We start from the raw sequence: 24719 nt of genomic DNA, 5'->3' as shown, positions 1-24719 counted from the left end.
GAAGTTGCTACAGCTCCCACGCCCGCAGCGAGCAGAGTTGCCAAGCAAGTGTGCCGGCTTCCAGAAGCCTGAGCTGCCCGTTGGCGCTGGGGAACCACCCCAGTGTCCCCATCCTCTGCGCTGCTGCAGATTGATGGGGCAGCCCGGGGAGGCTGGCTCCGAGACGTGACTGAGCGTGCCTACACTGGTCCCACAGGTTTTCAGCTGTGGAGTTGGGGATCTGAGCTTGGAGCCCATTTGTTTCCGGCAGCTCGGTTCATATTTTCCACTTGAAGACATCACTTCCCTTCCTTCCAAGCTGGGAGACCAGAAGTCAACAACAGGAGGGTGGAGAGGCCAGATCTCACAATCCGCGTGGCTGGGGAGTCCGCTGAGGTTCTTGCATCCTGAAGTAAACTATGGAGAACTGGTGGGGACTTCCTTGTCTTGCGTTCCTGTGTTTTCTAATGCACGCCCGAGGTAAGAGGCATTTTGCTTTGAGGGAGATCTGCCTGGGCGTGGATTTTTCTCTTCTTGCTTTAAGAAACTCCTTCCAAAGGAGTTGCTATGAAGTGAATGGGGATAATTTGCCCAATGGGATTAGAAAGGAGACTAAGAGCGATGGGTGGCTGAGAGGGGAGGGAGAAGACGGGCTGCTCCAATTTGGAAACTGGGAATTAGACCCAGAAGGGCAGGATGTTAGCTGATAGAATTTAGATATTCACCGTATTTTCCTGTTTGGATCCGTGTGTCCCAAGCGTTTAAGAAACGACCTATTTAACTCCACGACTCAAGCATGACTGGGCATGTGGGGAACGTCAATCATTTCTTTCTGATTTTAAAAATTAGTTCTGACCATTTCCGTATGGTAAAAATAGAGCTGAAACTACTTCATCCCATGGGGCGGATTATTAGAGATTCGTTTGCCAGAAGGGTTGCATTTGTTCAGATTTTTAAACCTTTTCCTAAACACTGTCATTCATTCTTGCAAATTAAAACCACCTGAATAGTTTTACATCAAAAACTTCAACAAGAACTTGCAGGCTGGCTGTCCCAGACTCCAAGATCAGAGTTTTTAGTTTCGTGTGAGGACCTCTTTAGGAAACTCCAATGAATTCATAAAGAATAGGATTTGAACAACAATTGAGTAAGTTTCTTTGGTCATTTTAATGTGGCGATTCCAGAGAAGGGAATACCCAGGCGAATCTTAACAGGGAGAAGTATTTCTGTTAGGAATGAAAACACATCATTCAATGTTCCTGTGGCAGCACTTCCTGTTTATCCTGTTTAAAGACTTGGATGTCATTAAGATTGGAGTTGGCTGTTTATGGGCAGAGGCAATGCTGGGATGGATAGATCCTGGTGGACATAGTCTGGGATCTGCAGTGAGAATTTTTTATTATTTCGTGCTGTCTTCAGATCTCACCTAGTGAGCGGACGATGCGGCAATGCATTCATTAGTTTCTGTTTACAGGGAGATGTTCAACAGTAAACCCACCTCCCCAGAAAAGTACTTCCAGGAGTTTATATCATTCACAGTAAGAGCCAAAGGTTAAACATATCCCCCTGGGCAAATCAACTTCTACAAAGTGCAGTATACAGACAGTTCCCAACTTACGATGGTTTGACACAATGGTTCAATTTAAGATTTTTCAACTTTACAATGGTGCAAAATTGGTATGCATTCAGTACAAACTAAAACTGTACTTTGAGTACCCATAAAACTATTCTTTTTTTTTGTTTGAGATGTAGTGTTGTTCTGTTGTCCAGGCTGGAGTGCAGCGGCACAATCTCAGCTCACTGCAACCTCCACCTCCTGGATTCAAGCAGCTCAAGTAGCTGGGATTATAGGAGCCTGCCCACCACACCCAGCTAATTTTTGTTTTTTAGTAGAGACTAGGTTTCACCATGTTGGCCAGGCTGCTCTCGAACTCCTGTCCTAAGGTGATCCACCTGCCTCAGCCTCCCAAAGTGCTGGAATTAAAAGTGTAAGCTACCGTGCCCGGCCCCATACAGCCATTAGGTTTTTCACTTTCAGTAAAATATTCACTAAATTATGTGAGGTATGCAAACCTCATTATAGAGTCAACCTTGTGCTAGATGATTTGTCCAGCCATTGGCTGATGGAAATGTTCTGAGCACTTTCAAGGCAGGTCAGGCTAAGCTATGGCGTTTGGAAGGGTAGTTGTATTAAACGTACTTATGACATAAAATGTTTTCTTTTTTTAATGTGTTTTAACTTTTTTTGAGGGAGGGGCCCCCTGTGTCACCTAGAGTGGAGTGCAGTGGTTCCATCATAGCTCACTGCAGCCTTCACCCCAGGGGTCAAACAAATCTCCCACCTCAGCCTCCAGAGTAGCTGGGACTACAGGCATTTGCTGCCATGCCTGACTAGTTTTTAAAACTTTTTGTAGAGACGGGATCTCACTATGTTGTCCAGGCTGGACTTGAACTTCTAAGCTCAAACGATCCTCCTGCCTTGGCCTCCCCAAATCTTGAGATTACAGGCATCAGCCACCACACCGTGTCCTGTGCTAAATTCTTTGAATGACACCAGCTCTTCCTACGCACTAGGCATGGATTAACTTAGTTGATTGTCCCTCAGCCCTATGACGGGAGTGTCGTGCCTGATGTCATTTTACAGATGGTGTATTAGCCAGGGTTCTCTAGAGGGACAGAGCTAATGCAGTAGAAATAGATATACAGAGAGGAGTTTATTAAGTATTAACTCACACGATCACAAGCTCCCACAATAGGCCCTCTGCAGGCTGAGGAGCAAGGAGAGCCAGTCCAGGTTCCAAAACCGAAGAACTTGGAGTCTGATGTTCCAGCATCCAGCACAGGAGAAAGATGTAGGCCGGGACACTAGGCCAGTGTATCTTTTCACATTTTTCTGCCTGCTTATGTTCTAGCCACAGTGGCAGCTGATTAGATGGTGCCCGCCCAGATTGAGGGTGGGTCTGCCCCTTCCAGTCCACTAACTCAAATGTTAACCTCCTTTGGCAACACCCTCACAGACCCACCCAGGATCAATACTTTGTATCCTTCAATCCGATCACGTTGACATTCAGTATTAACCCTCACAGATATGGGTAAACTGAGGCACTGAGGATTTGGACGGGGGCAGCTGGCAGCAGAATCTGAGCTGTCTTGCAGCTCTCTCTGGGAAGATCCAATGAGCATCCTGCTCTATCCCAAGCCTTGTCTTCTGAAAATCAGAATCATCACTTCTCCGAGTGTTACAGGAAAAAGGTCCGGATCCAGAGCCCAAAACAGGGTTCTTGGATCTCGCTCAATAAAGAATTCAGGGCAAGTCTGTAAAGTGAAAACAAGCTTATTAGGAAAGTAAAGGAATAAAGGAATGGCTACTCCACAGACAGAGCAGCCCTGAGAGCTGCTGGTTGCCCATTTTTATGGTTATTTCTTGATATGCTAAAGAAGGGGTAGATTATTCCTGCCTCCCCTTTTTAGACCATGCAGAGTTCCTGACATCACCATGGCATTTGTAACTGTCATGGCGCTGGTGGGAGTGTAGCAGTGAGGACCACCAGAGGTCAGTCTTGTCGCCATCTGGGTTTTGGTGGGTTTTGGCCGGCTTGTTTACTCCAACCTGTTTTATCAGCAAGGTCTTTATGACCTGTGTCTTGTGCAGACTTTCAATCTCATCCTGTGACTCAGAATGCCTTAATCATCAGGGAATGCAGCCCAGCAGGTTTCAGCCTTCTATTGCCCAACCCCTTTTCAAGATGGAGTCGCTCTGGTTCCAGTGCCTTTGACACAAGTAGCGCCCCATAGGGACGTTACAGGAAGGACTGGAAAGAAAGTGAGGTCTGGATCAGGGCCCTTCTGTGTAAATACGATGATGTGAACTCAACAGCTGAGTATTTCCTGGGTAATTCGTTAAATGCACAGATGACCCTGTTACATCCTCAGCCATCACCAGCTGGAAATGGAGCACATTCCCAAGATCCCAGAAACATTCTGCAAGGCTGGTGGGATGATTGCTATGAAGTACTTAAGAAAACAGATTATTGATCAGAATAAATAGCTAATGCATGTGGGGCTTAATGCTTACGTGACGGGTTGATAGGTGCAGCAAACCACCATGGCACATGTTTACCTATGTAACAAGCCTGCACATCCTGCATCTGTATCCCGGAACTTTAAATTAAATACAGAAAACAGAGTATTGTTAATGGTTAATATACTATAATCATTATTATGATTACTAAATTATCAATACAAAACAAGATAATAATAAGAATATGGCCATATTCCTAGTAGAGGTTGACATTTTAGCCGCCCCACATTTGCACTGTATTTAATTAGTATTTGCCATCAAATCCAGAGGGACATGAAGGAACATGAGACACAATCAGGTCTTCTAACAGCTGAGAACCAGAAGTGGAAACCTCAAAGGGCAGTGTATGAAATGTCATTTATTGAGGGAAAAAAGGAAAATTATAGGGTTTGATAGAAGAAATAAGCACTAGTGTTAGATAATCAGTAGGGTGACTTTAGTTTACAATAATCTATTGTAGATTTCAAAATAGAAGAGTTGAAATGGTTCTAATATGAAGAAAAGACAAATATTTAAGGTGGATGGATATCCCAAGTATGCTGATTTGATCTTTACAAATTATATAAATGTATTAAGTTATTACATGTACCCTGAAGCTATGTACATCTGTTATGCATCAATTAAAAATAAAACAAAAGAAAAGGATACATGTCCAGGATATACACTAGCTAAGACAGTCTCTTCCAAGTCTATTGTACATTATTCCCTTATCAGATTTGAAGCCTGAGAGTTCCCTGACCCCCCTCACAGGACGTGCGACAGGGATGTGGTTCATCTGTTTGACCACCACACACTAAAACCTCTTATGGGAGGCAGAGCTTGCAGATAGGCAGATACAGCAGCTAGCATGAGTGTTTTTGAGCTCTGGGCCCCACAGTAGCATCTAGGGGTGGGTGCCTGTGAGCCCTGAAGCCCCAGTGGGTGTGTTACGGTGCTCTTTTAGCTCTGCCATCTGCAGGTGGCTTAAGTATTAACTAGCTCAGTGTCCTCTTGGTACCCGAGTTCTTTTTTTTTTTGAGACGGAGTCTCGCTCTGTCGCCCAAGCTGGAGTGCAGTGGCCGGATCTCAGCTCACTGCAAGCTCTGCCTTCCGGTTTACGCCATTCTCCTGCCTCAGGCTCCCAAGTAGCTGGGATTACAGTGCCCGCCACCATGCCCAGCTAGTTTTTTGTATTTTTTTAGTAGAGACGGGGTTTCACCATGTTAGCCAGGATGGTCTCGATCTCCTGACTTCGTGATCCGCCCGTCTCAGCCTCCCAAAGCGCTGGGATTACAGGCTTGAGCCACCACACCCGGCCAGTACCGGGGTTCTCGTCCAGCATCCAGGAAGAATCAGGTCACACGAACAAACTGAAGGATGGTAAATGCAGAAATGTTTGTTGCCAGATGGAGGTGACTCTCAGCGGGATGGTTGGGGAGCTGGAAAGGGGATGGAGTGGGAAGATGATCTTCCCCTGGAGTTTGGTTGTCCTGCGGCTGATCTCTTCTCCAGCCATCCCCAGCTGAACACCTCTCAGTGTTCAGATATTCCTTCTCTTCTCTCCTTCTCTGCTGTGCTGCTCTTCAATTCCTCTGCTTTTCTGCTCATCAGTCTGTCTGCACGTGGGTTCTGGGGTTTGGGGTTTGGGGTTTATATGGGTACAGGACAGGGGGGCATGGTGGGTCAAAAGGCAACATTTGGGCACAAAAATAGGAATGCCTGTTTCCATTTAGGACTACAGGTTTGCAGGCTTGAGGGTGGGGCCTTTGCTGGGGAACTGCCCTCTTCTATCTAGTATCTTCCTGCCTCCTGTCCGTATCAACAGGACTTAAAATGTGTGTGCATTTGTACAGAGCTGTGTTTCTATGTAGAGGCTAAAAAAACTTATGAAAAAGACCACTCAGAACTCTGAACAGTAGCACATCGTATTTCTGAGTACTTCCTGTTGAGTAAAGATAAGTCAGGTGTTGCGCCAAGTATTTTCCATTACTTGCTGCATTAGGTTGTCACAGGCTGTTTAGTTTACTTCTAAAAACTGGGATATGGGGAAGTTGTGGGCCGGGCACAGTGGCTCATGTTTGTAATCCCAGCAGTTTAGGAGGCCGAGCTGGGTGGATCACTTGAGGTCAGGAGTTTGAGAACAGCCTGGCCAACATGGCAGAACACTGTTTCTACTAAAAACACAAAAATTAGGCAGGCATGGTGGAGGGGTGTCTGTAATCCCAGCTATTCAGGAGGCTCAGGCAGGAGAATCGCTTGAACCCGGGAGGAAGAGGTTGCAATGAGCTGAGATTGTACCACTGCACTCCAGCTTGGGTGACAGAGTAAGACTCCATCTCAAAAAAAAAAAAAAACAAAAAAGTTATGATGATCGCCTAAGGTGAGAAGCCATACCATGCCAGGGTACAGAACCCCAAACCACGCCAGCCTCATCCTATGTCTCAGTTATATTTTTCTTGACTTGCTTCCATTCTGGTGCCCCCTCTCTCCCTGCCCCCTCCTTCTCTGCAATCATCCTTTGATCTAGCACATTTGTAGCTTGGAAAGGGAACCACAAATGGGTCATTTCCCTGTCATTGTCACCTTGGGCATTGCAGCCATTTAGTGCAGTGATTCTCTGTCTTTGATGTGCAGGTCATCACCTTGAAGGGAGGAGGTATTAAAAGCACTACCCCGGTCCCTACCCACTGAGATCTTTATTCAGTAGGTGTGGGTCGGGCATTTGGGAGCTGGGAGACCTGCATCTTAAGAAGCACCCCAGGTGATGCCCAAGCGGAGCTATGTGCTTCTTTTAAGAGATGATGACTCTGTGCAACCATCTGGTTACCTTTGGGTGGAGTCTCATGGATCCCTGCCACAGTGGGGAGGCAGCTCTGTGGTCTCCAATTCGGTGATGTGTCATTCAATCTATGCAGGCCCAAGGAGACACCCCCAGGTACAGATGCTGCCATCCAGCCATTCTCAACCAGGGATCATGTTTATCCACAGGGACACTTGTCAATATCTTGAGGCAGGGATGCTCCTGGCATCTAGTGGGTGGAGCCCAGGGATGCTGCTCAACACCCTGCAGTGCACAGGACGCCCCACAGAAAATAATGATCCAACCTCATGTGTCAGTAAGACTGAGGTTGAGGAATCTTGCCTTAGCATGAGAGATACTGTCTGTCTGTCTGCCTATCTATAGATCTATCTATCATCTACCTATCTGTCTCTACTATATCCACCTATTATCTATCTGTCATTTATTGATTATCTATGTCAATGATTTTTCTACCTGTCGTTTATTATCTATCTCTGTCAATGATTTTTCTGTCATCTATCTATCTATATCTATCTATCTATCTATCTATCTATCTATCTATCTATCTATCTATCTATCATTATCCATTGATCTATCTGTCTCTATTATATCCACTTACTATCTATCTAATCTATGTGTTGATCTGTCTGTCAAAAATTTTCTCATTTATTGATTGTCTATCATCTATCATTCTGCCTACTTATCTAACTATCCAACTCTCATCTCTATTATCTATCTGTCTGTCTATCTATCTACTTCCCTAACCAACTCTCATGTCTATCATCTATCATCTCTCTATCTAACATCTATCTACCTATCTTTCTACCTACTTCTCCAACTATCCAACTGTTGTCTCTATTATCTATGTATCTATGTATATATCTTTCTACCTACTTCTCCAACTATTCAACTCTCTATCTATCTATCTGATTATTTATCTATCTACTATCTATCCATCCATCTATCAACCTATTTATCTAGCTGTCCATCATCTATCTATGACATTTTTCTGCTACCCAGGGATAATTGTGTTCCTCAAGTAACACTTGGCAATGTCTGGAAACAATTTTGGTAGTTGCACTGGGATGGGTGTTCTGGCATCTGGTGGGTGGAGACAAGGCATGTTGTTCAACACCTTACAGTACACAGGACAGCACCCATGACAAAGAGTTATGCAGCTCCAAGTGTCATTAGTGCTGTAGTGGAGAACCTGCTGTTAGTCATAACTTCTAACCCTGGGAAAGGGGACAGGTTGGAAATGTCATGCTCCTGTACACTATAGGAGGTAGAGTTGCCTGGAGGTATAGTTGTACTGTATAGTATAGGAGGAACGGTATAGTTGCCTGGGGCATTTTTAAATGGATCTTACTGTCAGAATGCACTTGTAGTATCTTTCGCTCATACGACATAGAGCCATTGCACATATAACCCAGAAGCTAAGCATTCCATAGTTTCTTTGTTGGAGTAGGAAGGGGCTGTGCAGAAACAGTCTATGGCTATTTGGCACCTGAGTATGAAGACATCTGGCAAATATTGGAGCACATAGTCCAGGAAATGTCTCCCCTTCCTTGGATAACAACTGACCCTTCCTTTGAGGCCCCCCCATTCCGGTCATCTTCCTCTCTCTTATTGGTACACAGAGGGTAGAAAAGTGGGGTTCTGCCTCCAGATGGCACTCTCCCAGACACTGCTCAGCTTCTGGGAATTCCCCTGATGCATCAGGGGCCAGAGGCACTTACACCTGTCAGCGATGTGTCCAGCCACAGTGCTGAGGCTGGGAAACTCTGCTGTGGCCTGTGAATCCCAGCCTCTGGGAGCGCTTCAGATGTTTAAAAACCCAAGAGGAGTTATCGCATCCACAAAAATCTTCACATTTTTATGTGGCAAAATTAGATTTTATAAAAGCTTAAAAAACATTTGCAAATCTATCTGTCTCCCAAAAAACAGCACATGCTGGGATTGGGGTGATTTTTAAATTTTTCTTCTTCTTGATCTTTTGTTAATATGTATATGAGTCAAGTTTCTCCAAAGAAATAGAACCAATAAGATATGTTTATATCTAACTCTATATATACCTGTATCTCCATCTGTCTTTCATCTATCTCAAAAGTCTACCTATCTGTTTATCATCTCTTTATCTCTCTATTATCTATCTGTTCATCTATCTTTATCTATCTCCAATATCTATCTCCAATATCTCTCTCTCTCTCTCTCTTTCTCTCTATCATATATCCCATCTACCTATCTATTGACCTATCTATCTAAAATATATTTGTTTTCCTTACTTGGGAGGCTGAGGCAGACAGATCACTTGAGCTCAGGAGTTCAGGGCTGCAGTGAACTATGGTTGCACCACTGCACTGCGGCCAGGGCAACAAAGCTAGACCTTGTCAGAAGAAGGAAGAGAAGGAGGAGGAGGAGAAGGAGAGGAAGGGGAAGAGGAAGAGAAAGAGGAAGAAGAAGAAAGAAAAAGAAGAGGAAGAAGAGGAAGAGGGAAGGAGGAAGGGGAAAGGGAGGAGGAAGAAGAGGAAGAGAAAGAGGAACAAGCAGAAGCAGAACAAAGAAAGAGAAAGAAAGAAGAAAGAAAGGAAAAAAAAGAAAAGAAAAGAAAACAAAGAAAAAGAAAGAAGTGCATTTCAACCTAAAAACATTTCCTTAAACCCGAATGAATGCCTCCTGAGGTTTTTCTAAAAAATATTTTCTTATTGTATTATAATCACAATAAAACGCAATTATAGCCCCACATAGACCTGCTGATCCAGAATCTGCATGTGGCTGGATTCTGGGCTGATCTGGGCATGGAGGCATGTGCCTGTAATCCCAGCTACTCAGGAGGCTGAGGTGAGAGAATTGCTTGAACCCGGGAGGCAGAGGTGAACTGACATTGCACCATTGCACTGCAGTGAGCCGAGATTGCACCAATGCACTCCAGCCTGGGCAACAGAGTAAGACTGTCTCAGGAAAAAAAAAAAAAAAAAAAAAATTAAGGAAGAGTATTATTCAGGGCATGGGCCAGGCATGTGATGTTGCTGAGATGAAACTCTCTCTCCAGATTCCCAAACTCTGGTTGTTTCCACTGAACCAGGCTGTCCAATGGCATCCCCATTGTTGTTGACCATGTCCCATGGTTTAACTCTGTTGTGAGCCAAATTGTACCCTCCTCAATTTTACAAATGGAAGTTCTAACCTGCAGGACCTCCAATTGTGACTGTGTTTGGAGATGGGGTCTTTAAAGAGGTGGTTCGGGGTGCAGTGGCTCAGGCCTGTAATCCCAGCACTTTGGGAGGCTGAGGCAGGCAGATCATGAGGTCAGGAGATGGAGACCATCCTGGCTAACACGGTGAAATCCCATCTCTACTAAAAATACAAAAAGTACACACACACACAAAATTAGCTGGGCATGCCTGTAGCCCCAGTTACTTGGAAGGATGAGGCAGGAGAATCGCTTGAACCTGGGGGGCAGAGGTTGCAGTGAGCCAATATCACGCTACTGCACTCCAGCCTGGGCGACAGAGCGAGACTCTGTCTCAAAAAAAAAAAAAAAAAGAGGTGATTCAGGCAAAATGAGGTCACTACATTGGGCCCTGATCCAACAGGACTGCAGACCTTATAAAAAGAAGAGATGAGGACACAGACACACACAGAGGGATGACCCTGTGAGGACACAGGGAGAAGACGGCATCCACAAGCCAAGGAGAGAGGTCTCAGGAGGAACCAGCCCTGCCCACACCTTGATCTCAGACTTCCAGCCTCCAGGCCTATCAATGTCCACCGTTTAAACAGCCTGGTCTCTGGGACTTTGCTATGGCAGCAGCCACAGTGGACAAGCACATTCGTATTCCAATGAATGAGTTAACTCTGTAAGGGCTGAATTGTGCGCCTCCAAAATTTATGTATTGAAGGCCTAATCCTTAGGACCTCAGAACGTGACTGTGTTTGGAGGTGGGGTCTTTAAGGAGGTGAGAGGGGTACGATAAGCTCAGGAGGTTGTGCCCTGATCTAATAGGACTGGGGTACTTATAAAAAGAAGAGATGAGGACACACACACACACAGAGGGATGACCCGGTAAAGACACAGGGAAAAGATGGCATCTACAAGTCAAGAAGAGAGGCCTCAGGAGGAACCAGCTCTGCCCATGCCTTGATCTCAGAATTCCAGCCTCCAGAACTCTGGGAGAATCAATGTCTGTTGTTTCTAAGCCACCCAGCCTATGGTATTCCATGATAGCAGCCTGCAATGGACTAAGACATCTCATAAGAAGAGCAGATGAGGACACAGACACACACACAGAAGGAGGATCACATGGGGACAGAGGGAGAAGACGGCGTCTCCAAGCCCAGGAGAGAGGCCTCAGGAGGAAATGGCCCTGCCCATACACTGATCTCAGCTGTCCAGCCTCCAGGACTGTGGGAGAATCGATGTGTTTTGTGTATAGCCACCCAGCCTATGGTATTCTGTGATAGCAGCCTGAGATGGACGAAGACATCTCATAAGAAGAGATGAGGACACAGACACACACAGAGGGACGACCCTGTGAGGACACAGGGAGAAGATGGCATCTACAGCCCAAGGAGAGAGGCCTCAAGAGGAACCAGCCCTGCCCACACTTTGATCTCAGACCTCTGGCCTCCAGCCTCCAGGACTGTGGGAGAATCAATGTCTGTTGCTTATAAGCCACCCAGTCTATGGTATGCTGTGACAGCAGCCTGAAATGGACTAGGACACCTCATAAGAAAAGGAGATGAGGACACGGACATACACAGAGGGATGACCACATGGGGACTCATGGAGAAGACAGCATCTACAAGCCCAGGAGAGAGGCCTCAGGAGGAACTGGCCCTGCCCACACCTTGGTCTCAGACTTCCAGCTTCCAGGACTGTGGGGGAATCGAGGTTGTTATTTAAGCTGCCCAGTCTTTGGGATTTTATTGTAGCAACTCTGGGAAGCCATTACCAAGCCTCTGTCCTGCAAAGTGAGATCCATGGATCTGTAGCCTTGACACCCCCCAGGAGCTGACGAGAATCACTATGCCTTGGGCCCAGCCAGACCTGCTGAAGCATAGTCTGTGTGTCACCTATGTCCTGAGGATCCAAGTGCATGCCACTCTGGGAAGACTGGTTTACCACACACCATTGACCTGTGCCCCATTGCATGGTCTGTGGTATTTTCCTCAAGTTTTCCTTGCACCAAAGATGTCTTGCCTTTTGTGATGAATGATCATTCCTTCCTCTTTGAAACAAAATACTTCAACCTCTGGAGACACTGTCTGCTGTGTTACAGACATACACTGAGGCCTGAATTCTCATTACCAATGGTTGCTCTAACAGAGCTTCAATCTGCAATTGCATAATATGGTCACTGGGAAGTCAAGAGCGGGGCCAATTGGTTGACTTTCTGGGGAGAGGCTGGGCTGCTCGGATGCCAAGACTGTGGAGGATTCATGGGTTCTGAGGAGCAGATCATGCACCAGGGCGGCCTGCTTAGCTCCGGCGTCTACAGCCGCGGTGAGCTTGAGTGTTAGGGAGTTCCCTGGATATTCATGTTGAGGTATGCAGGACACTCCAGCTGTGTTTGATTTCCTGCCCTGCTGCAAACAAAAACTTCATAACCAATTAGAAAACAGAAGGGATTTCATCTTATCCATGGGGATAAAGTGGAACTCATCCCTTGGCAAATAAGGCCCACTGGGAATAAGATTCCCCATTGGAGCAGCAGCCTTCCTTGTCACTTTCTGTTGTCACCTAGTCCTAACCCAGTCATATTATTTAATGTTTTCTATTCTGTGAATCATACCGTCCTGGGAGAGAGTGAGATAGAGCCTCTTCGGGGCCTTCCAGGCACTCTCCCTAGCATGGAAATAAGGGAAAACCTTGAGTTCCTTCAAGGGAAATGTCAAGGGAAATTCCAGGCACCTCACTGGCCTTGAGAAGCACATGGAGCAGCTTAATAAGCAAGAAGGTGATTGTAGCGTAGAACAACAGCCAAGGAAGAAAGGACCTCAAGAGGTTTAGTTTCCTGTAAAGACTAAAGATAACATCCTTTTTTGAGAGGAGTCTTGCTCTGTCACCCAGATTGCAGTGCAGTGGTTCAGTCGGCTCACTGCAACCTCTGGCACCTCCTGGGTTAAGCGATTCTCATGCATCAGCCTCCCAAATAGCTGGGACTACAGGTACGCGCCACTACGCCCTAATTTTTGTATTTTTAGTAGAGACAGGGTTTCAGCATATTGGCCAGTCTGGTCTCGAACTCCTGACCTCAGGTAATCTGCCCACCCCCGCCTCCCAAAGTGCTGGGATTCCCGGTGTGAGCCACCATGCCCAGCCAAGATAACATCTTACTATATGGCCCTGAGTTGATCTTCAGGAACCCAGACCCCCGCCAAATAAAAAACGCCATCTGCTGGCTCGTAGTCGAGTAAGAGAAACTGAGGCCTGAATTCTTATTGCCAATGTTTGTTCTAAATTCCTTCCCTGGAGCGCATGGTGGCAGGAGGGGTGTGCAGGGGGGGTGCAGGGAGGTGCTGGTGGAAATCACACCCATGAGCCAAAACTAGCATTCATTTTTGCTGACCCCAAATGTTCACACAAAGCTTCACCTCCTTAACCGATGACAAATCAGAGAAGCTTTGAATCCACATTAAGCCCCTGCTTCCAGGTATCCCGCCGTTTTAGGTCAAAGCAATGTATAGCCTGCAGGTATTATGGCTTTGCCTGTAACCTCTGCCTCCTTGCCATTGGAAACCCTCACCTGCTGGCCACCCAGGGGGTTGGGTCTTAAGGCATCAAGGAAGTTGCTTGATGCCCTCTAAATAGCTTGGAATAAACCCCTCACTTCCTTACACTGCAATCCCGATGGCAGTGTTCGCCTTTACTGCACTGGGCTGGTGGAGCTGAGTTTAGTTTGTTGGAGGTGTTCGAACCAGGGCAACCCCAGCTTGAGTAGGGGCTGGGTAAAATGAGGCCGAGAGCTGCTGGGCTGCATTCCCTGATGGTCAAGGCATTCTAAAGGTACAGGATGAGATGAGAAGCTGGCACAAGATTCAGGTGAAACAGCTTACGGATGAAACAGCTTGCTGTGAAGAATTTGGCCACATTTTACCAAATCCAAGATGGCGACGAGAGTGACCTCTGGTGGTCCTCACTACTACCTTCCCACCGGCGCCATGACAGTTTACAAATGCCATGGCAAGGTCAGGAAGTTACCCTCTACGGTCTAAAAAGAGGAGCCAGGAATAATCCACTCCTTGTTTAACATATCATCAAGAAATAACCATATAAATGGGCAACCAGTGGCCCTGGGGCAGCTCTATGGAGCTGAGACTGCGCCATTCTTTATTCCTCTACTTTCCTAATAAACTTACTTTCATTTTATGGACTCGCTGCAAATTCTTTCTTGTGCAAGATCCAAGAACGCTCTCCTGGGGTCTGATTTCAGACCCTTTCCAGTAACAAGTTCAGTCACAAGAACCATTATCATATGCTTTCTATATATTCACATATCTATTTTTTAATTGCTGAACTGGAGTCAAAGAGAAACCTTAGGATTTGCCTGAAGGAAGTTAAGATTTGTTCTTCTCGGGGTCCCTGTGCCAGCTTTGTAGAACCTCAGAACTTTCCCCCTGTGGGCTTCCTCAAGCTGAGAAGGGTTCTATGGGTTTAAGACCCACTAAGTGGCTTCAACTGCAGCAGCTGACCCCAGAAAGATTGCTTTAAATGAACCCACACTTCAGAGAAAACCAGTACAATCCTATGTAAAGAAATAAAAAACAGGCCGGGGGCAGTGGCTCATGCCTGTAATTACAGCACTTTGGGAGGCCGAGGCCGGGTGGACCACTTGAGGCCAGGAGTTCAAGACCACCCTGGCCAACATGGTGAAACTCCGTCTCTACTAAAAATACAAAAATTACCTGGGCATAGTGGCATGCACCTGTATTACCAGCTACTCACGAGACTGAGGCAGGAGAATTGCTCGAACCAGGGAGGTACGGGTTGTAGTGAGCGAAGATTGTGCCATTGCACGGCAGCCTGGGCAACATAGTGAGATTCGATATCAAAAACAAAAAAAAGGCTAGGCACGGTGGCTCATGCCTGTAATCCCAGCACTTTGGGAGGCCAAGGTGGGCGAATCACGACGTCAGGAGTTCGAGACCAGCCTGGTCAACATGGTGAAACCCCATCTCTACTAAAAATAATAAAAAAAAAAACTAGCTGAGCATAGTGGGAGTCGCCTGTAATCCCAGTTACCTGGGACGCTGAGGCAGGAGAATCGCTTGAACCTGGGAGGCGGAGGTTGCAGTGAGCTGAGACTATGCCATTGTACTCCAGCCTGGGCAACATAGTGAGGTTCTATATAAAAGAAGAAAAAGAAAGAAGGAGAAAGAAAGAGAGAGGGAGGGAGGGAAGGAAGGAAGGAAGCAAGGAAGGAAGGAAGGAAGAGAACAATTGCTTTAAAGGGCTTTGTTTCTCCAGGGCACACAGATCAAAGGATATTAGATTGAATAGTGAAACAGAAGAGCCTGTGTGAATTTACTAATGTGGTTGCACGTCCTGTGATGACTGCAGTTGACTCTAATTCAATTCCATGGTGTACAAATTCTGCTGGCAATAGCTGTAATTGGGGTCAGGGATTTAGACACTCTCTGTGTATTCCTTTTTATTTTCTGCTCAGAGCCTGCCGGGAGCTGATTTTCTTCTTTAGATTGAGGTAAATAATTCAGTGGGAAGCAGAGGTTTTGCTGTGGGTTGATTGCTCTCCTGTGCTGCGTGGCAGCTGTGCTGGTGGCAGCTAATGTTCAGTGGGCATTGGCCTTGACATTGCATTATTATTATTTGAGCAACGGCACGTTCTTTGCTTGGCAAAATTGCTGTTTGTTATATTGACTTTCTGGGGTCGTGGCCCCTGAAGTGTTACTGAAAATCATGGACATGAAGCAGATGGATTAATTGGAGAAAAGACATACAAATGTATTTAATGTGTATACAGGGGAGCCTTCAGAATGAAGACCCCAAGTTACAAGGGGAGATTGTCTATTTTTGTGCTTTGGTTCAACCAAGGCTGGATAGCTGTGTAGAAATAGGGTTGGACAAAAAGGGCCTGATCCAATGCTGAAGGTCTGAGCGGGGAAACCCAGCCAGGCCTGTGTATCTAGATTCTTCTGGGCCTCTCTCTTTCTCTCTTTTTTGTTTTTTTTAGACAGAGTCTCACTCTGTTGCCAGGCTGGAGTTCAGTGGCGCAGTCTGGGCTCACTGCACTCTCCGCCTCCCGGGTTCCCGCCATTCTCCTGCCTCAGCCTCCTGAGTAGCTGGGATTACAGGCGCCGCCACCACGCTCAGCTAATTTTTGTATTTTTAGTAGAGACGGGGTTTCACCATGTTGGCCAGGATGGTCTGGATCTCCTGACCTTGTGATCCGCCCACCTCGGTCTCCCAAGTGCTGGGATTACAGGCGTGAGCCACTGCACCCGGCCTGTGCCACTCTTTATACAGATAGGATAGAGGGAAAGTTAGAGTCCTGTTTTTAGGTTTTATGGCTGGCTTTGGGGGAGAGGCGTTCTTGTTTCTGGGACCCGTCTTGGGAAGAGGGATTGTAGTTCCTTCGGTGCCTCAGGGGAGAATGGGACTCAGAGACAGGGGGACTGGAGAAGTTCCGAGAGAAACTTCTGCTTCTGAGGCTGCTGCTGAGGCCTGCACTTGGCGGTATTGTTTCGTAAGCCTGAACCACATGTAGGTCTGAATCAACGTAAGGAATTTGGGTGGGGGGCAGGGGAACTCCAATAAGAAGCATCTTTGAATCTAGCAGAGGTGGAATTGGGCCCAAGAGGGGTTTGGTGACTGCGGGCAACAGAAGAAGGCTTCAAAGCGCTGTGTCACATGGCTGGGGTCCTGAGCACAGCTTTACCGGGGGCTCATGTGTAACGCTCGGCCCTCCCACCCACCAACAGGAGCCACTTAATCGACATCTCCAGGATGCCAGCAACCGAGGACCATTGTCACAGTCCCAGCACAAAATGAGGCCGCTTTCTTCTTGGGGGTTTAGGGATCCTAGAACACAAGGATTTGATTAAAAGCTGCTGAGTTCACTAAGTATAAGCAGAACAAATCGGAAACAGATCTCCTGTCCCTGCCCCGTCTTATGTTCCCGGTGGAAAATAAACCCCGTGAAAGCAATAGCACCATGTGCAACCCCGACCTTGGAGACAGAGACCCCGGAGTTAGCATCTCTACCTGGGACATCTCCCAGCCCAGGGTTCTTACTCCAGGCCCATGAGGACCCCAGCCGTGGCTTTGCTGTAACTTCCCTGGAGAGGAGAGAGGACGGGGGCCCTGCCTGGGAGATAGGTTTCCCGCCTGGCGTGCAGGACTGGAGACTGTCTCAGTGCCCAGGCCGCCTGATGCTGGCCGGAGTCCGCCTTGTTTATGTAACGAGGTCTGGGTGTGACCGACAACAGCCTCGTGTGTGTGAGTCATGAATGTAGCAACTTCTGGCTGCAGTGCAACCCCTGAAAGCAAGCAAAGCCTAAAACCCCCAGGCTCCACTTCCTCTGTGACACTCCCCACCCTCAATTCCTGTCATCCCCCAGGGTCATCCAGAGCCTCTCAAAGCTGAAGGAGCCTCCGCTGCAACCTGGCCTCCTGCCGCAGGATGAGACGCGCTGTCTGCAGCCCTCCCATGCCACCTGCCTGTTTTATGCAACAGCATTTCAGAGAGGAGGGGCTGGGAGGGGAGAGATAACACTGAGGCCTTTGGTTATTTAGGGCAACAGCAGGGAGTGGCCGGGTGCACGGATTGGGAGGAGATTGTTAAGTAGTTGCTGAGGGGATGCCTGGAATTGCTGGGATGGGCCGAGATACAACGCAGTGAAAGATATTGGTCAACGGTGAACACAGATTGGAATGTAAATTCTCAGGGTGCGTGCACAGCTGAGACGCTTTGGGGTCCTGGACAGGTGTCTCGACTGGAACTACTGGCAGCCTTGGAGGGGAGATATCGCACGGATCCAAGAGGCTGAGGCGGCTCCTGTCCCCAAGCCCAGTCTGAGCAGCTTGGACCATGATGACCAAGAGAGCTGGAGGAGGCCAGGTGCAGTGGCTCACGCCTGTAATCCCAGCATTTTGGGAGGCCAAGGCAGGCAGATCACTTGAGGTCAGGAGTTCGAGACCAGCCTGGCCCAACATGGTGAAACCCTGTCTCTACTAAAAATACAAAAGTTAGCTGGGCGTGATGGCATGCACCTGTAATCCCAGTTACTTAGGGAGCTGAGGCAGGAGAATCGTTTGAACCCAGGAGGTGGGGGTTGCAGTGGGCTGAGATTGTGCCACTGCACTCCAGCCTGGGCGACAGAGCGAGACTCCATCTAAAAACAAAACAAACAAAAAGAAAACAACAACAAATAGGGAGAATGCTGGAGGGAGCAAAGAAGGGCTGGCGTGTTCTTCAAGGCGAGCCTGCAGTGATCACTGGCAGCAGAGAACATCATCTGAGAGGGACGTGGGGCACCCAGAGTTTGAGAGAAATGGCTGTGTGGGGTTTGACCTGCGATGGCACCACCAGCTCCCAGCCTCCAGTCTGGGCCCAGGGGCAGCTGCCGTGTGTACCCTGGGCTCAGAGTCCCCCTCCCCTCCAAAGTTTGTGACTTTGTCCTGACTTAGGGGCTCCTGTCTGGGGATGCACCTTCTGCTCTGGAGAGGCCCTGATTACCTCCACAAGGAGCCGCAAACCTGCCTGGGTGGCATCTGGCTGGAGCCATGCCACAGGCTGTACGAATCTATGTTGGAGCCCTCGAAGCTTCCCACAGAGCAAGCATCACCCAGGCAGACAGATTTTGGGAGGGAGACAGACATCAGAGCGGGGGAGACCCAGCACCGAGGGCTCACCTGGTTCCCCCAGGATTAGTCTCCTCCAGGGCTTAGTGTTTGAGTGAGAGGTTGTCCCCCCTGGACAATTCTGCAGATTCTGACTCTGCTCCTGCCTTGCCCTGAACGTTCCGGAACCTCAGGTTCTTCGTTTGGGAAATATGCATGCTGGTCATACCAACATCCTCGGGTGGGCGGATGAGATGCTTGGGTGCCTGGCATTACCGCAACAGAACCCAATGCATAGTAACTGCTGATTCAATGTGCTCCTGGCTGCATCCTCTACTTCCTGATAAATTCTCTGGTGGTGTTTTCTCTACAAGGTTAGTACTGGCAGGGGGCAAAGGAGGAACAAGAGCAAGGTGTGCATATGTGTCAGCAAGAGGGACTCTTCATCCTCACAAATTCTGCAGTGTGTTTTTAATGATGAGTCACAAAGATGTGAATGTTCTCTTCTCTCTGCTGCAGACACATTCATTAGGTTAACTGCTTTTGGATCAGGTAGGAACCTCAGCTTGTCCACAGAGGTTGCTTCCTGACCCTGCATTTGTCAGCATAGGCTAGCTGCTATAACAAACATCCCCCAAAGAATGAAAAGCTTGTCTCTTTTTTGTGTTGCAGCCAGGTGAGGTGGCAAAGGTGTCCTATGCTCCATATAGTCTCTCAGGGATCCAGGATCCTCACATTGTTATGCTTCACCTTCTTCTAGGGCAGCCCCTCTCAACGTAGACTCTGTGTGGGGCGGGGAGGGGGGGCCAGGAAATGCCAGTCCTAAGCTGTGAGTGGTACAGTCCAGAGTCCAGGAGAGAAGTTTATGTGCTTGGAGAGAGGCTTCCTTCAGAGTTTCCTGGCCATGAGCAGGAATGAAGCTCTGACACAAGTTGCAACGTGAACGCAACTCAAGAGCATCATGCTCAGTGAAAGAAGCAAGGCACAAAATACCACATATTGTAGGATTCTATTTATATGAAATTTGCAGAACAGACAATTCATGGAGACAGAAAGTGGATTAGTGGTTGTCAGGGGCTGGGGAGGCAGAAGGGGAAGTGACTGCTGAATGGGGACACAGATCTTCTTTTGGGTAATGAGTATGTTCTGGGACTAGGTGGAAGTGGTGGTTGCATCTCCCATGTAGCTCATAGTCAGGTTAGTTTTAGTGCTCTGGGTGACCCTAGGCTTGCAGGAGGAGGGGAGCAGTGTGAGGTGAGGAACAAGGGGGATTCTGGCTTTTCTATCATGGGATGACTTATGCCCTGTTTGCTCCCAATAGGTCAAAGAGACTTTGACTTGGCGGACGCCCTTGATGACCCTGGTAAGTGCCGATATTTCAAGGGGAGCCTTCTCTTTTCAGCTTGGATCTAACAGCATCAGCTGTATAGTTACTTTGGGGTTGGATTGGGCCAGTGTTGGGAATTTCTTGGTGTTGAGAGCTCTGTTCTTCGTGGGAGATTACAAACGCCTCGAGACAAACATTTACACACTCTCTAAATGTCTCAGACTCATTTCTTGGTAGGTCTGTGCTTCTAAACCTGTGGTTTGGGAATATGCTAGTATTTTATTATTTTATTTTATTTTACTGAGATGGGAGTCTCGTTCTGTTGCCCAGGCTGGAGTGCAGTGGTGCAATCATAGCTTACCACATAGCCTCAACTTCCTGGCTCAAGTGATCTTCCCACCTCAGCCTCCCAAGTAGCTGGAACAACAAGTGTGTGCCCCCATGCCAAGCTATTTTTTTTCTTTTCTTTTTTTTTGTAGAGACGGCTTCTCACTATGTTGCCAAGGCTGGTCTTGAACCCCTGGGCTCAAGCAATCCTCTCAAAATGCTGGGATTACAGACGTGCACCAGCATGCCCGGCCCAGTTTCTGCTTTTTTTACACTTCATTTCATATCCCTCATTGTCCTACACCCTGGTCCCAATCCATGGCCTCCAATCTCTCCTCCCAGAGCACACTTCATTCTGTTCTCCCATCAGCTTCTCTGGTTGCCTTCACTCATGGGGCTGTGAGTTTTTCTTCTCCAGGGTACTGAGGACCTGGAATCTTCCCATTCTGTGTTTCATCAGTTCAAGGTCAGCTGGAACGTTTCTGACTGACCAGAATGCTGAAAATATGCATCCTGGGCCCTGCAGAAAGTCCTGCTCGAGGCAGACAGTCTAATTGAGATTCAAACATTTATTCTGAAAGAAAAATAAACTTTTATGTACACAGAGGAAGACTCCATTGGGCTTTAGCATTGGGAACAACTGGTTGACCAGGGCAGTTACATAATGGTGTTTGTTGGAGGAAGAGAGAATGATAACCAGATCTGATCCTAAAAAGCCGACAACAAGACAATAGGAACTCATCTCTCTCCCAGTTTTCTGCGCACAGTGATGTTTTTGCTAATAATGATCCTACAAAGCAGATACGAAATTGTTGTCAGTGCAAGAGGAAAATGTAATGACCCACCCCAACATGAAGATGCCATTTCTCCCATCAAGTTAGAAATGATGAAGGTCGAATCCTACCCTGTTGGAAGAGGCAGACTGAGTGGTGGGAGTTGGAGGCAGGTGTGTGGTTGCAACCACTTTGGAAGCATTGGGGGATTTTCTCCAAAATTCAGACCGAGTGTGTGGCACCAGCATTTGGTTTGGACAAAGAATGAGGCATAGCTGCAAGAGAACCCTGTGCAATAGTGAAGGAGGGGCTGGCTGGTAGGCTCAGATACAGAACAAGACATGTTACTGATCTGGAAGATCACTGACATGTGATCCAGGAGTTCCACTCCTAGACAGGTACCCAGGAGAATTGGGAGCAGGGACTCAAACAGCTATTTGTGTACCCATGTTGACAGCAGCAATCTTCACAATAAGCCAAAGGTGGAAACAACACAACAGTCCATCAGGAGATGAATGAATGAACACAATGTGGTCCCTCCATGCAACAGAATATTATTTGGCTGTAAAAAGGAAGAGGGGTTCTGATACATGCTACACGAGCCTTGAAAATGCGCTCAGTGAAAGAAGCCAGGCACAAAAGGCCACAGGGTGTAGGATCCCTTTAATGTGAAATATCCAGAACAGGCAAATTCAGAGAGACAGAAAGTGGTTTAGCGATTGTTGGGCTGGAAGAGGCGAGAAAAGGGAGGCACTGCTCATGGTTTTGGGGTCTCCTTTTGGGGGGATGAAACTGTTCTGGAACAGATAGAGGTGGTGATTGTACAGTATTGTGAAGATATGAAACACCATTGAATTGTACACTTTAAAATGTCAAATTTTATGATACATGAGTTTCATGTTGATTTTTTAAAAATCACAGAAATAAACTTCCTTTCCACTCACCTGCTACTACCTTTTCATTGCTCACCTAGAAGACTGCCAGTGCCTGCAAACACATCTTTGAATGCATCATTTTGCTCCCAAGAGCCCCCCATGAATGGGCAGGCATGCGTCTGTTCATCCACAGCCCTTCCATATGGGAAGGAAGCCCCAGTGCACAGGAACCACAGTCACCTGTATGGCGACTGTGGGGTATTCGCTTTTCACTGTCTCTACTTCTTGGGCTTTAAGAAACTCTGTGAGTGTATCACTATTTTTAAAAATCTTTATAATTTTACATTTTAAAAAGAAGATGAGAAAGGAAGGATGGGAGAGAGGGAGGGAGGATGGGAGGAGAAAGGAAGGGAAAAGGAAGAGAAGCAAGAAAAGAGAAGGAAACAATGAAAGGAGGGAGGAAAAGAGGGAGGGAGGGAGGAAAAAAGGATGGAAAGAAGGAGGGAAGAAAAGGAAGGAGGGAACGATGGAGGGAAGGAAGGAAGAAGAAAGGAGATGAGATAGTGAAAGACTGAGGGGAGGAAGGAAGGAGGAAGGGAAGAAAGGAAGAAAGGAGCGGGGGAAGGAAAGAAAGACAGATGGGGGAAGAAAGGAAGAAGAAGGAGAAGAAAGAAAGAAGGAAGGATGGAGGGAAGGAAGGAGAGAGGGAGAAAAGAAAGGATGGAGGGGAGGAAGGAAGAAAGGAGGGTGGGGAAGAAGAAAAGAAGAAGGGGGAAAAGGAGAGAGGGAAGGAAGAAAGGAGAGAAGGAAGAAAGGAGAGAAGGAAGAAAGGAGAGAAGGAAGAAAGGAGAGAAGGAAGAAAGGAGAGAAGGAAGGAAGGAGAGGAGGAAGGAGGAAGGGAGGGCAGGAAGGGAGAGGGAGGTGACAGGAAGGAGAAAAGGCGATGGGAAACCTTCAATTAAAATACAGGACATGCGAAATTGTATGTCCCCTTTGGAGCTTCAGACTCTCCTGTTTGCAGTCTCTGCACCCCCAGTGAATGCTCCCACCACACACATACCCCTGTGTTCCAGCTTCCTCCTACCAAGGCAATGCGAGGCTGTTATGTGAACCATACTTTCAAATACACTGTTTCCTCTGTTTGGAAGAAGTCTGGCCATTGCACAGCCCTGAAGCTCCAATTTTCCCAGCCATGGCCGACTCTACCTCCTTTGAGCCATCTTCCTCAAACTTCCTCGTGCCCCTGTCTGCTCACCCGCATTGCACACCCAGGTTCACTGAGCAGGGTGGTCACAGGCTGCACCCTGAGCACTCCTGACCTGATATCCACATCCATGCAATACATGCTTGCTGAATGAAAAAATGAGTGAATGAAAGAAAGTGAGAAAAGCCATCATTCTAGAAGCTGAAAGTCTTTCTCCATCTTTTCTTTTGCCTCCCCCTACCCTGCTCTCCACCGTCCAGCTCTATGGTTCCTCTACGGGCAGGTAGCTCACTTACTTGTCTTGGATGTTCTCAGCTACTTTGGCCATCCTGTGGGCATCCTCACAGCCTCAAGGGTGGATTGTTTTTGAATGGATTTTAAGGGTGTTTTCTTGCTTTTTTTCTGAATACAACATGGAATTTGTGTCCATATCATTTACTTTGTATTGCTTTGTCACTACCTTTTCATCTTTCATCAGGGTGTTCATGGCCTTTCTTTGTGCTTCTGATGAATCTTCAATGCATATTGCATTTATTTTCTCTCTTTGTTCACAGAACCCACCAAGAAGCCAAACTCAGGTGAGTGACTCTTTGGCTGGGAAAAACTGAGGCAATGTCCTTGAACTGATGCTTATGGAGGGATAGTTGAGGATGTTTTATAGAACTGTGGGGTGTATGAAGAAGATGCAAAAACTGTACCAGATAGTAGATATTGAAAGCAAAATGTGGTGATTAGGGAAATGCAGATCACAACCACAGTGAAGCACCACTGAGATGGCTAAAATCTAAAATGGAAAATAACAAGTGTTGACAAGGATGTGACAAAACTGCAATGTTTGTACATTGCTGGTGGGAGTCTAAAATGGTACAGCCACTGTGAACAAATACTTTGGTGGATTCTCAAAAAGTTAAATATAGAATTACTCTACGAACCAGCAATTCCACTCCTAGGTATGTACTCAAAATAATTGAAAACAAGGGTTCCAAGAAAAATGTGTACACAAATGTTCACAGCAGCACTATTCATTATAGCTAAAAGGCAGAAATAACTCACATGTTCATCAGTGGAAGAAATGAATAAACAAAATGTGGTCCATCCACACAATGGAATATTATTTAGCCTTGAAGAGGAATGAAGCACTGAAAATTGATACAAAGTGGTTGAGCCTCAAAAACATTTTACAAAGAGAAAAAAAGCCAGAAACAAATAATCACATAGTGTATATTTTTATGAAGATGAAATTTCAAGAATAGGCGAATCCCTAGAACCAGAAGCAGTGTCACGACTGCCAGGGGCTGGAGGGGAAAGGGACAGTGACTGCTTGATAAAATCCAGGTTTTTTTTGGGGGGGGACAAAAGTGCTCTGGAAGTACACAGGTGATGGCTGCACAACATTGTGAATGTTCTAAATGCCCCTGAATTGTTCACTTTTAAATGGTTAATTATATGTACATTTTGCTTCAATTTATTTATTTATTTATTTTATTTTTTATTTTATTTAATTTTTTTTGAGACGGAGTTTCGCTGTCGCCCAGGCTGGAGTGCAGTGGCCAGATCTCAGCTCACTGCAA

At 46.9% G+C, this 24719-nt stretch overlaps 1 long non-coding RNA gene across 1 annotated transcript; it reads left to right on the top strand.

Annotated features, from left to right (window-relative positions):
- Window positions 1-419: 419 nt before the first annotated feature.
- Window positions 420-23969, top strand: LOC113223395. The gene is made up of 3 exons (XR_003308728.1): window positions 420-459; window positions 19964-20005; window positions 23703-23969. It is a non-coding gene; the product is annotated as an uncharacterized LOC113223395 (long non-coding RNA).
- The last annotated feature ends 750 nt before the right edge of the window (window positions 23970-24719 follow it).

This window comes from Piliocolobus tephrosceles, chromosome Y, assembly GCF_002776525.5.
Source record: "Piliocolobus tephrosceles isolate RC106 chromosome Y, ASM277652v3, whole genome shotgun sequence".
In the NCBI taxonomy this organism is placed as follows: Eukaryota; Metazoa; Chordata; class Mammalia; order Primates; family Cercopithecidae; genus Piliocolobus; species Piliocolobus tephrosceles.
This window is presented reverse-complemented; position numbering and strand designations above follow the sequence as displayed.